Here is an 11,665-nt window from a genome sequence, read left to right on the forward strand (position 1 = left end):
AAAGGCTCAGAGATGTCACCTGTGAGAGAACAGAGCTGGAACACCTTGGGCTGTTCTGTACGGGAGATTCTGGTCAGAGCTCAGAAGACCAGAAGGCTGATAAAAGTCCTGTGGGTAAAGACCAGGCTCAGAAGGTTTCTGCTGGGAAGGCCTGCGCTGGCCGCTGGACTCCGTATGACGTGTGCTAGGGCTTGGCAGAAAGTCTGTCCACATTTTGCTCATGTCAGAGATGGCCTGAGACTGAGATTAAGGGCGGCAGACTAACTGATCTTGCAGAAGAAATTTCAGGGCAGTCTAATGGTGAGGCTCTGGCATGGCTACTGTTGGTGGCTTTTAGTGATATCTGTGTTGAGAATCAAGAGCGAAGAGCCCAGCAGGATGACTTAAAACACTGTGAGTTTGCCCAGAAAGAAAACTTCAGTAAATCTGTGGACTGCAAAGCTAGAGCAGAGGACATCTTGATTGCTGAGGAACAGGAGAGCATAAAAGATGGCTTGAGGATGTCACAAGAAGCAGCAAATCTCTACCCTCAAATCTCCACTCATCGCAGCCTCAAAACTGAAATCCTCAGAGCACCATATTCCAGAATGGTGGTAGCAGACACAAGCTCCTCCTCAGAATCAGACTCCAAAGCCTCAGCCGGCCCCGCACCCCGACCCCAAGACAGAACAAACCCCGGCTCCAGCTCCAGCTCCAGCTCCTGCTCCTGCTCCAGCTCCTGCTCCAGCTCCAGCTCCTGATCCTGATCCTGATCCAGCTCCTGCTCCTGCTCCTGCTCCTGCTCCTGCTCCTGCTGGCAGCAGCCCTTGGCATCATCCACATGGCACTGGTTTTAGGTGCCTGCAGACGGAAGAGTTGTGAGTTCAGGAAGGCGTCCCTGCGGATTTCAGGAGGCCCGCGAGGTCAGGCATCGTAAGTGTAAACCTGAAGAATCCAGGGCAGAAACTGACACCTGCTTTCCACACTCCCACATCCACAGCAAAATCATTCACAAGAGTTAAAGAGTAGAAGCAGCCGCATGCTTGTCAACAAATGAGTGGTAAACAAAACGTGGCTTGGACGTAAATGGAGTGTGAACAAGCCTAAGAAGGAAAGCAAGTAAAATGCACACTACAACAGGGATTTCTACGGAGAAAAGCCACCCACAAGGGGCAAGAAAGGAAAAGTGCTGTGTGTGTGGCCCCCAGAATTATTCAATCCACAAAGGAAGAGGGTGCCACTGCCGGTACCAGGGGGAGGTCTGGGAAAAGGAGAGTGGGGAGTTCTTTTGGGGGTGCAGAGTTCCAGTGTCAGGGATGAGAAGGTGGGGGAGGTGGATAGCAGTGACCACCAATGCACAATACAAATGCTCTTAGTGCCACTTACCTTCATGCTTACCAATAGTTAGAAAGGTAAATTTTACTTTTTGGTATGTTACAACAAGTTTAAAAAAGAAGGAAAAGAAAATGAATTGCTTCTTAACTTACATATCTTTCAGCTGTATTTTTCTTTGGTTCATAGTCTTCCATGAAAGACAGAGAAGGAAAATGGAAAGAGAAAAGAATTCTCCCCCAAGTCTCAAAGAAACTACAGAAATGAAAAGTCACCACCAGAACAGACTCAAGCTGAGGACTCCAAGGACCTTGACGGTTGTGAGACTGTCCAGAATTATACAGCTTGCCCAGAGAAGGGCCAAGAATCAGTGGTACTTCCCAATTCTTTGAAGCTTGGATTACGATGCCAGCAAAGATCTTGTTCCACTGATCTCTCAGGCCTTCTCTCAGAATCTGCATGAGCTCCACTTCTCCTTTGGTCTCCAGCAAAGGTTTTCACTGCATCCAGGTGCCAGGGAGCCCGAAGTCCCAAAAACAGCAGGTGCCACCTAAGTCACCGAAGGCTCCACGCTGCAAGCACCAACCCTGGGACTTGTACTCCAACAGAGTGTGGGGAGTAGAGATGTTCCAGAAACAAGATGGTGACACTGGGATAAGGGTCATTGGTGTGTGGGACTCGTGCTGCCTGCAGTATACCTTGAATGACTGATGGAAGACGACACAGGATGTGTGTGCCCTAGTTTCTACTGTATGAGGGGACACTGGTTGTAATTCCTCTCCCTTGCATCTGCAGCACACACTAAGAATAGTTGGGGAACATTTGAAAACTCCCAAGAACCCACACCATTTCCCTCTGTCAGATGGGAGCTAATTGCTTAGACGTACAGGGGGTGGCTTTCCAACACAGAAACTAACGATGACTGGCATGAATACTTCCCCCTGTACTTGAACCTTCCTGTGACCATATGAAAATGCTGGGGTTTTCATCTTTGAAAATCTTGGTTCGCTTCTGACCCTCGCCCTTCCCAGCTATTGCCTTATTTTCTTTGCTCTTCTTTGGCTGCAGAACTCAATGAAAAGGACATCTACTCTGCCTCCAGTGTCTCCTCTGACTTTTCCTTAAATATACCCACCCCCTCAGGCCTCTGCCCCTACCTCTCTACCAAAAGTGTTCCTGTCAAGTTCTCCAGAAGCCTCCAACCTGCTAGAAGCCGAAATGTGGAGCTGTTCTTCATTTTGTTTCATTTCTTATAACCGGTTGATGTGGGGAGTACAGACCACATCATTCCTGCCACCTTGATCCAGGTCCCTTTCGTCTCTCACCAACAAGTGTCCCCAGAGCTCAGGCTCTTCCCCACCTGCTCTAATTCTTTTAGGGATTTACCTTGTCACGAGGCTTTCAACAGGACCAGTGGTGCTGATGGCTTTCAAGTGTTCAGACCATGCATCTGCAGACCCACTTCTTCAACTCATCCTTACCATCTCCATTCAAACATGGAATACACATCTCAAACTTACCTCATCCAACCAGGCTTCCTCAACCTCCTTTGAAAACCTTGTTTTGCTCTCATCTTCCTGTCTCAGTCAGTGGTCACTCTATTCTCTGAGTTACTGGGGCCAAATATCATGGAGTCCCCGTTGACTCTGCTCATTTCTTACATAGCTAACATCCAAAATATCAACAGATATCAGACCTTGTAAAATGAACTGGGAATCTGACCCCCCTCACCACCATCATCTCTCTCCTGGTTGGTACACTATCCTTTAGGAATGCTTCTCTTTCTCCTCCACTGTCGACCCTCAGCCCAGCAAAAGGCTGTTATGGCTTGTATCCAGCTATCCCCCCAAAGCCTCATGCAGTCACGTGGTGGCTTCTGGAGTTTGTGGTTGATTATTGTGGGTGTGGTACTGCATCTGCCCTGGAACAGGTAATCTGCATTACAGTGTAAGGTGGGATGAGACCTCGCTGGCTGCCTGAGCTGTGGCCACTTCCTTTGGCTCTCTGCTCTTTGCCGCTGCCATGAAAGGTCACTCTGTGTCATGTGCTGCTCCACCTTAGAGGCAGCTGAGTATGGACTGAACCCTTCAGTGACTGTGAGCTAAATAAACCTTTCCTTCCTTCATTTTGCGTGTTGGGGATTTGTCCCAGCAATGAGAGAAGAGTGACTGAGACAATGGCTTCTTAATAACAGCCAGATCATGTCCCTTTTCTACTTAGAATCTATAACATTTCACAGAAGCCTCACCAGGCCCCTGTACACCCCACCTTCTGTTACCACTTCCACGTCAGGGACCTTCCTCTTCCCGTTTCCTCTACCCAGAATGCTCTCTGCTGGAGATCCATTCAGTGAGCTCTTATACTTCTTTAAAGTCTTTCTCATATTTTGCTTTTCCATGAGAATCACTTTGACTAGCCTGCTTAAAAGCACCTTTCCTCACTCTCCAAAACCCCTTTACCTGGCTCTGCTGTCCCTTTTGAAATTTTTAGTATTTTTTTTTTAGCAAAAGGCCCCATGTTTTCATTTTGTAATAAGTTGTATCATTAGCCTATTTAGCAACTTATACTTATCTCAGTTTTCTGACTTATAAAACAAAGATAATGACAGTATGTTCCACCTGGGAGTGTTGAGAAGATTAAATGATTTAAGGTATGTAAAGAACAGAGTGCGTAACAAGCTGCCGATTCATTCCCAGCCACGCAGGGACTGCCTGTCACACATCAGGCGCCTTCTAGGAGAATCGTGGGGAGTCGCTTTCGCGGGCTTGGTATCTCAGTGAGGAAGGACACAGTGACAAGCGCTACATCACCGAGTGGGTACATGCCACATGGCTGGAAGTGGAGAGGTGCCATGGCGTGCCTTGGCAACCACACGCACTTAGGCAGTCAGGGGTGGCTTTTCTGTGAGACGACATTTAAGTGAGAATTCAGGACAAAGGAGAAACAGTTGGGCGAAAGTCCGCCGGAGGAGCAGTGCAGGCAGAGCAGGCTTTCGGTGCAGAGAAATGGCTAGTGATGATGCCAAAGACAAGAGTCACCTTTGGGGTGCGAGGGACACAGGCAGAAAGGAGGGTCAGCTTAACACAGTGAATTCTAGATTCTTCCAGGAGGAGACCAGAGTGCAGACCACGTAGGACCCACAAACACATTAAGGAAGTGGTGTTGACTCCAAGCCAGTGAAGGGTCCTACGCTGGGAGCGCTTGGTCCTGTTTCTGTCTTTAGAAGAGGACTCCAAGTGCTGTTTGCAGACTGGATCAGAGGGGACACAGTGCTTGTTGGAAGGGGATCAGCTAGGATTGCCCTGACAGAATGAAAGAAAGCATCGTCATGGCTACAGCAGGGAGCTGGTGGTGCAAACGGAGAGAAAGGAGTGGGTGCACACGAGGATCTTATCAACTCACAGCAGTGAGAATTGCTGGCCTTGGTGGGGAGCAAAAGGGAAGACAGAAAAATCGCTCTTGAGCAGTTGGTGTGTAAAGTCCACTGCAGTGTTAGCACCAATCATTAATCTCCGCCCACCTGGAAACAGCATCCTAACCAGATGGTGTCCCGGATGGTGAGCCCTGGATGTGTCCTTGACTGGATGAGGCGAGGAGGGAGGACATAGAAGGAAGTCAGGGGGGGATTTGATAAAAACTTTGCCTGCTCTACAATTTTGCCTCGAGCAGGACTTGCTGACCTGCTGACTGGTTTCCACCAGAAGGAAAAACACAAATCACAAAAAAGAGAAAGTTTGCTGTATGGAAAGATCTAAACTAACAGAGGAAAAGGAAGTGGCCAGCGGGACAGGGACACACGTGTCTGGCCACATTCCTGCTTAGGAACGCTGCCTGTGAGAGGGCCAGAGTCCAGCTTGTGCAGGAAACCCAGCTGCTTTGTCGGTCCCTAAGGGTGACAGTGCAATTATCTCCCCTGCTGAAGCACAGTGCAGAGGAGCCGGAGAGGCACAGGGTGGTGGGCGCCAGGGACGTCTGCCCACTGGCTTGTCCTGCCTTCTTGGCAGGAGGGGTGGTGTTACAGAGAGGCAGCGCCTGGATCCCACTGTTCAGCCTGCCCAGAACTATGACCATTGCAGCCAGAACTTGAAATCCCTTGAGCCCTGGTGTCTGATGCCACAACAATCCCCTCCTAAAAGACTTAGCACCTGAGAAACAGCAACGGGCTAGAAGAGGAGTGTTTCCCTACCAAGACGGGGAGTCTAGGGCACTTTCTAATCACAGATGGGCTAAACAGAGCTGTGTTACGGAAGCCCCAGGATGATGCTGGTTTTAATCCACTTTTGATCCTAAAGAGCGACTGTTCCCTTTGGCTTCATAGGTGTGAGGCCTCTACAGGCTGATGAAGCACTTTGGACAAAATCCCACCAAGGCAACAAGTCTTAGCTCCAACATGTTCCCATTGTCCTCTTCACCCCAGCGTCCTAGAATGTTGCCGTGTTTGCTTAAAGAAGCAATTTGGAGGTATTGAATCCATTTCAGGTTCCTTAAAAGAGAAAAGTGACTACTGTCTACTCCTCAAAGATAGATATAGATATATAGAGATATATAGATATTAATCTCCAGCATTCAAAGCCAGCCATCATCTATGTTCAAGGCTTAGAGAAATTTTCAGGGGAAAAGAGCTCCCTAGGATGAGCCAATGAAAAGAATATTTCACCAGCCCTTGATTACGGAGCAGCAGAGTGAAGAGGGTGCCACCATTCCCTTATCTCCTCATAGAGACTGAGGGACTTGCTGGAGGTCAGAGTCAGTAGTTAGGGCAGAACTGGGGCAAGACCCTTCTTACGTGCTGACCCAACCATCCTTTCTGAACATGTGCAGAACAGATACAGAGAGATAAGGGGCTCTCGAGGCCAGAAGCCATTTCATTTATATGAAATAGAAAAATGTGGACCACCACCAAGGTGGGAGGACTTCCCAGATGATGTTCTAATAATCCAACAGAGTAAGATGGGAAACCTCAGCATTTAGGTGAAGGCGCTGTAACAGAGCTAAGAGCATCGGGAGCAGAAAGACTTGAGTTTTTTTAAGCAGCTCAGGGAATTTAAAGAGGAAAATAAGTATGTGTTTTAACAAAAGCCTTTAAGAAATACTTCCAGTGTGTATATTTGGTGTGTATGATCTGACTGTGTGCATAGCCCATGTGTGATGATCGAATCGGAAGAACTAGCATTTTCATCTCTTTGAAGAGTTTTAGAAAGCTTTGCTTAGCACGTGAGATTGTGCATATTCGTGGTGTGCAGTGTGCTAATCCAGTAGATGCACAAGGCCTAGCAATGCAAACATTCCCACATCCTCATCATCACTTCACGCCTGGGGCCTTCGAGCCCCTCTCCTCTAGTCCTTGGCAGAATAATCAATCAATGCGTTGGCAAGATGGTGGCATCTCGCCTGGATTCGCCAATCCATTAGTCTCTGCAGCTGGGAAGCTTTCAATTCAGCGAGTTATTTACATCACTTGCAGGGAGTGCTGACAGCCCACGAGTATCTACTCCCAGTATCTGCAGTAGATCGATTACTAGACAGGCAAAGATCCCCTCCCTCAGTGAGCGTATATTCTAATTAGAGGTGCAGACAAAGAGCAATAAACATAAAAGGCAAGCCGAAGTTTCAGAGAAATAGGAAGCAGGAGTCCTGGTGGGGGTGGGGGGACGTGTTGAGGACCTGCGACTAAATAGTCCCTTTGCAACAGACAGGTCTTGCGAAAAGGTGGATTTGGACAAGGGCTTGGAGGAAATGGAATTCATCACAGGGCTAAGTCCGGGAGCCTTTTGCCCCCAGCAAGGCGGCTGCCAGGGACAGCCCCACCTGGTGGAGTAATCAGCAGAGCTGGGGTACCTGTCCCAGGTCCACGGTGTGGCTGTATCCTGAACTCATGGCCACACGCAACCCACTTGCCTGAGTTCTGCATTAAAGGCTGACAACACCAGCAGACTGCAATGGGCCACTGGGACTCAGCAACCCAGAACCTCTGGCTCCGGCCGCAGGACATCCGGGGCAGTAAGGATCCCAACCACAGCTATTAAGTTTGTTTTTCAGGACTTTTGCAGCCACGGCCACATCTCAGGGTGACAACAGACAGATAGTTCAGGTCAGCATGCTCACGGGGGAGTCAGACGAACTTCAGTCTCTATACTCACTAGTGAGCGCAGTCGGTGAGGGGACCGAGGCCACCCAGCACGTGTTCCTGGCTCAACCTCATGGCTCCTTGTTGACCCCGAGTAACCTACTCAGGCCCTTTATGCCTCAATATGCGCACCTACCACATGAAAATGACACTTTGGGCCTATTCTGTGCCACACGAGGGTCACATTTAAGCAGGATCATAGACACAAAAGTATGCCCAGAGTTTGAAAGCACCAAGCAATCTGGCTGCACCCTCAGAAGCCGCGCAGTGTCAGCATCCTGTGCTTGTCCTACCAATAAATGGGTGAGAAAATTCTACACCATGCTAACCAAGAAAAGAACCTTCCTGTTAGTTACGACCTCCACAATAAAGTGTGCAGGACAGCTACCTGCACAATCAGGCCAAATGAAATGTTATTTCGGTTGTTTTCCTTGAAGATATTTTTAAAGAGAGGATGTCTCAGAACACAGTGCAAAACTATGGACTATTCACAATTTAGCTTACTATTTGATCTAGAAAAAGTACAAGATGTTCTTACCCAGAACCGGGAGAGAAAAGGGCAATGAAAAAAAAAAAAAATGTGTTGCTCAGAAGATGAGCCCAAGAAAGAGATAAGGAAACTCCGAGTTAGTCACTTCTGTTTAGCCTATAGCCTGCTGCTGAATTGTTTTAATGTCACTGTCAGATGTGCAGGAGAGAAGAAACGTGTTTTGTAGTCAGGCCAAGAACTTCCAGCGGCCAAGAATCCTGCCCAAGAGTAAAGATGAAGGCCAGCTCAATCTGTTTGTTTAATGAAACTGGAGTCCACCAGAAAAGCTACTCTGCCAGAAACCCTTGAGCCACGGCAGAAAACTCCCTCCCTCCTGCCAGGAGAACATCCTACCTACCGCTAGAGATCATGAAGTAAGACTGGGCGCCTTCACTGTTAGCTGTTTGTCCCTCCTGGCCAGAATCTAACTTTTAACAGGGAACAGTGCTGCAGACGGCCCCCAGAGGGGAGAAAGCAGCTCACAACGCATCCACCACCCTCTGTCCCACTGAGACTTGCAAGGACTTCTTACTCTTGTCCCTTTATAAAACTGGCCCTTCCCGGCAGTACATTGAGCTCTACAGAGACAGCACCAGGGCGAGTGAGAGCAAGAGACGGGCACTGGGCGACTCTGCGCCTCGCTGAGGGAACAGGAAAATGTGGGCGGAGGAGACCCTAAGAAGCCAAGAGGCACGGTGTCATCCTGTGCATTCTTTGTGCGAACTTGCAGACAGGAGCACAAGAAGAAGCACCCGGATGCTTCCGTTCACTTCTCAGAGTTTTCTACGAAGTACTCAGAGAGGTAGAAGACCATGTCTGCTAAAGAGAAAGGAAAATTTGAAGGCATGGCAAAAGTGGACAAGTCTCATTACAAAAGAGAAATGAAAACTTATATTCCTCCTAAAGGACAAGCCAAAAAGTTCAAGGATCCCAGTGCACCCAAGAGGCTTCCTTTGGCCTTCTTCTTGTTCTGGTCTGAGTATGGCTCAAAAATTAAAAGACAACATCGTGGCCTCTGCATGGGTGATGTCGCAAAGAAACGTGGAGAAATGTGGGATAATACTGCAGCAGATGACAAGCAGCCCTACGGGAAGAAGGCTGCTGAGCTGAAGGAGAAGTATGAGAAGGACATCGCTGCCTACCAGGCTACAGGAAGACCTGACGCAGTAGAAAAGGGAGTCACCAAGGCTGAAAAAAGCAAGAAAAAGAAGGACAAGGAGAAAAAAGACGACGATGAGGAGGAAGAGGAGGAAGAAGATGAAGAGGATGGGGAGGATGAAGAAGAAGATGATGATGAATAAGGTGGTCCTAGTGGAGCTTTTTTTCTTGTCTATAAAGCATTTAACCCCCCGCCCCCGTACACAACTGACTCCTTTTAAAGAAAAAAAATTGAAATGTAAGGCTGTGTAAGATTTGTTTTTAAACTGTACAGTGTCATTTTTGTGTGTAGTTAACACACTACCGAATGTGTCTTAACCGCCCTGTCCTGGTGGTATTTCCAATAGCCACTAACCTTGCCTGGCACAGTCTGGGGGTTGTAAACTGGCGTAGAAATGTAAAGCAGGTTCTTGTTGGTGCACAGCTCCAATTAGTTATATATGGGATGGCAGTTTTTCATCTTCAGTTGTCTCTGACGCAGCTTATAAAAAATAATTGTTGTTCTTTTAATGAATACCACTCTATAATTGGGAAAAAAAGTTGCAACTGTTTTGTTGACATTCTGAACGCTTCTAAGTAAATATAATTTTTTTATTAAATAAAAACTGGCCCTTCCCAAAGCACTGATTTCTCTTGAAAAACAAATCTTCTGGAAACCACTGGGCCAGTTGAGACTGTGTAAGGCAAGTTTTGCAGTTTTCTAGACAGATGTTCAAGAAACAGAAACACCTAGTTGCTGTCCTGAGATGCTTTTCTTCTTCCATTCAGCGAAAGCTGACTAAGGGATGAAAAAATACATGTGCGCCAGGAAACCAGCCTCTGAATCCCCATGTCTGCCTCAGTGTTTCTGTTTCATTTTGTTTTCACGCTCTTGGTCCCCCTGTGGGCATTCAGGCTCATCCCCTTCAGGACAAACTCCAAGCCTGGAGGCTGTCACACCACGCAAGCAAGTCGCAGCACGCCTCAGCAGCTAAGGCCAGGTCCGCACAGCCTGGGCTTAGGCTACACCACCGCTCAAAAGCATTGCAACCCCTCAGTCTGCTCAGCCGAGAAATGGGGACTATAGTGACACACAGCCCTCTTATAACGCATGTCTAATCAGTTACAGTCAGTGCTTTACATTTGAATAAATGCCTTAACTTATTAAAACAGTATGAGGCTCAGAGGAAGTGTATCAGCAAAATTCGATGAGTCGAATGACTGCAGTCCGAGGAGCACGTGGTATGGACTGAAAGCTGCTCCGTGAGGATCATGGGAGAACAGTGATGGCTGGCCCTGGCGCAGCCTCCAGGTGCACACAGAGCATTTGTTACCCAGAAGGACCCAGGACTCAGGAGAAAGCACGCCCTGATGCAAGGGAAGGAGCTGTAGCTCAGGCAGCTCAGCATGAGAGAGGAGCCTGGGCCTTGTCCCCAGGAGGCACCCTGGACACCCACTACTGCCTTCTCTTCCTCTCAGACTCCACTCAGGAAACTCCTCCTGCCACCCAAGAGGAAGCCATGCTCCCTTTCACGGCCACCACTGAGGACCGTGCACAGACACAGAAAAGTGGCACTGCTGGAGACGCCAGGAGAGCAAGGGCCCGGGAGGCTCGCAGACACAGAGCGCCCAGCCTTGGAGCTGAGCCCAGGGCTCGGCGGGGGAGGGGCCAGCACCTGGGAAACACAACTAGGTCTCCAGCACAGAATGGACAGAGACAGGTGACAGCTAAACACCAATGGAAATATAACTACAGGAAGAAAGTGGGCCTTAGGCCGCCAGGGACACAGGGAGCACAACTGTGACAGGGCAAATCCAGACCCACAGCTGCAGAACAGGGGGGACTCGTGTCACAGTTGTCTCCTACATCTGCACATGATGTGATAATCAGGATGGAGAGGGACAGCACATAAGGGGCTGAGTGTCATCCTCAACACTGGACTGCAGGTACAGGTGGGAGGCTACGAGGTTGAAACAACTTGAGGAGCCTCTGTTCAGAGCAGCCAAAAGAGCCCAGCAGAAAGAAAATCAAACTGCAGGGCCACTCGGACAATTTCTGATCAGTGGCACATGAATTGTACTTTTAACGCATCTAATTCCTCAAGTCTATATACACATCTGACTCTCCTTCTGGGAACTTAAACATTAAATAGACTATCTGCCAGGGCCAGCCAGATAGCTCAAAAGACTAAAGTACCTGCTTAGGCAAAGCACAAGGACCAGGTTCAATCCCTGGTGTACCACGCCAGTCGCACCCCTTGGTGTAATGAGTCAACTCAGGTTTTAGATTATAAATGTAAATCTTGTGCTTTCTGTTGTAAATGTATACTCACCACTGTTCTAAGTTGTTTAGTAAATAGTGGCTGTTACTTGCTGTTTGCTACATAAAATTCCTACCTAACCAATCCCTGTAAACAAAGTCAGATTGCAGAGATGGCTTCATAAGGAAACTGAATGGGATTTCACTTCTTGTAACCTTGGGCTATGCAAGATTGCCTGCAGGTACTTACTCAGGTGCAAGATAACCAGAAACTAAAACAAAGCCCCAGGAAATTTAGTTT

The 11,665-nt window shown here is 48.2% G+C and overlaps 1 pseudogene; it reads left to right on the top strand.

Annotated features, from left to right (window-relative positions):
• LOC105742468 overlaps positions 1-9,268 on the top strand; it is a 69,369-nt pseudogene extending 60,101 nt beyond the window's left edge.
• Positions 9,269-11,665: the final 2,397 nt, after the last annotated feature.

Source organism: Octodon degus, unplaced genomic scaffold (genome assembly GCF_000260255.1).
Source record: "Octodon degus isolate 3935 unplaced genomic scaffold, OctDeg1.0 scaffold00004, whole genome shotgun sequence".
Taxonomy (NCBI): domain Eukaryota; kingdom Metazoa; phylum Chordata; class Mammalia; order Rodentia; family Octodontidae; genus Octodon; species Octodon degus.